Raw genomic sequence first — 1,667 nt, 5'->3', positions numbered from 1 at the left:
GAAGAAAGCTGAGCACTGAAGAATTCATGCTTTTAAACTATTGTGTTGGAGAAGACTCTTGAGAGTCCCTTGGACTGCAAGGAGATCCAACCAGTCCATTCTGAAGGAGATCAGCCCTGGGATTTCTTTGGAAGGAATGATGCTAAAGCTGAAACTCCAGTACTTTGGCCACCTCATGCGAAGAGTTGACTCATTGGAAAAGACTCTGATGCTGGGAGGGATTGGGGGGAAGAGGAGAAGGGGACGACAGAGGATGAGATGGCTGGATGGCATCACTGACTGGATGGACATGAGTCTGAGTGAACTCCGGGAGTTGGTGATGCACAGGGAGGCCTGGTATGCTGAGATTCATTGGGTCACAAAGAGTTGGACATGACTGAGCGACTGAACTGAACTGAACTGAACCTACATTCTAGGTTTCCCAGATAGTCCTAGTGGCAAAAAAAACCTGCCTACCAATACAGGAGAGGCAAGAGACACAGGTTTGATCTCTGGGTTGGTAAGATCCCCTGGAGGGGAGTGCATGGCAGACCATTCCAGTATTCTTGCCTGGAGAATCCATGGACACAGGAGGCTGGCAGACTATAGTTCACAGGGTTTCAAAGACCCAGAAGTGAGTTAAACAACTTCACACAACATCTCCATATAGGAGGGCAATCTGCTTTGAGTCCACAGATTCAAATACTAATCTCACCCAGAAACACTCTCACAGATACAAACAGAAATAGCATTTAATTTGGCACACCATGGCCAGTCGAGTTAACATATAAAATTAACCTTCACAGGTGAATATGGTGATAACTGGAAGAATTACACCAATTTATATCTCTAATCCTCACATATGAGATGAAGAAGCATGCAAAAGTCACTCCTCTTTTATATACTATTAATTTAGCTTTCTACTGAGTCAGACTCAGGAAGTATTAATAGCTGTTTGCTATGACTGAATTCTTTATAAAGAGAATTTTAAACCTGAACATTAAACAATATAGTCAAGGAATGTACTTGATGGAAAGGGCTAGTGTCTGTACATCTGATCTCTCTCTTCTCTGTAGAGAGTTAAACTTTATAAATGACTGAGGAATAGAGATAAAATTTGATAATTTTAATGATACTAGCTATTGTTCCCCTAGAATAATTCAGTTAATGTTGCCATATATTGAACATCACAGAAATAATTTATCTTTCCTATTAAGTTCATGCTGTATAGAGAATTAAATGGGGAAAAATAAATTCTAGATCATTTTTACAAGGCCAATATTTTTTGGCCAATGTTTGAACATTGCAAAGAGTTGTGTAAGTAAAGATTATTCATTTAGACAGTGTTCTCATTTCAATAGCTCATTTCTAGTATTTAATTACATGATGTTCCAAATGATACCATTCCAGTAGAACAGGAAAGCTTTCTCAATCACAGTTTTGAATATCTTATCTAATTAGAGGACAGAACTTTTATGTTGTGAATATAATGTAGAATATAATTTCTATTTTCAAAGTGAAAATCATTCAGTAGTGTCCGACTCTTTGTGACCCCATGGACTATACAGTCCTTGGAATTCTCCAGTCCAGAATATTGGAGTGGGTAGCCTTTCCCTTCTTTAGGGGATCTTCCCAACCCAGGGATGAAACCCAGGTGTCCCGCATTACAGGCAGATTCTTTACCAGCT

The sequence above is a fragment of the Bubalus bubalis genome, chromosome 7, assembly GCF_019923935.1.
Source record: "Bubalus bubalis isolate 160015118507 breed Murrah chromosome 7, NDDB_SH_1, whole genome shotgun sequence".
Classification (NCBI taxonomy): domain Eukaryota; kingdom Metazoa; phylum Chordata; class Mammalia; order Artiodactyla; family Bovidae; genus Bubalus; species Bubalus bubalis.
This window is presented reverse-complemented; position numbering follows the sequence as displayed.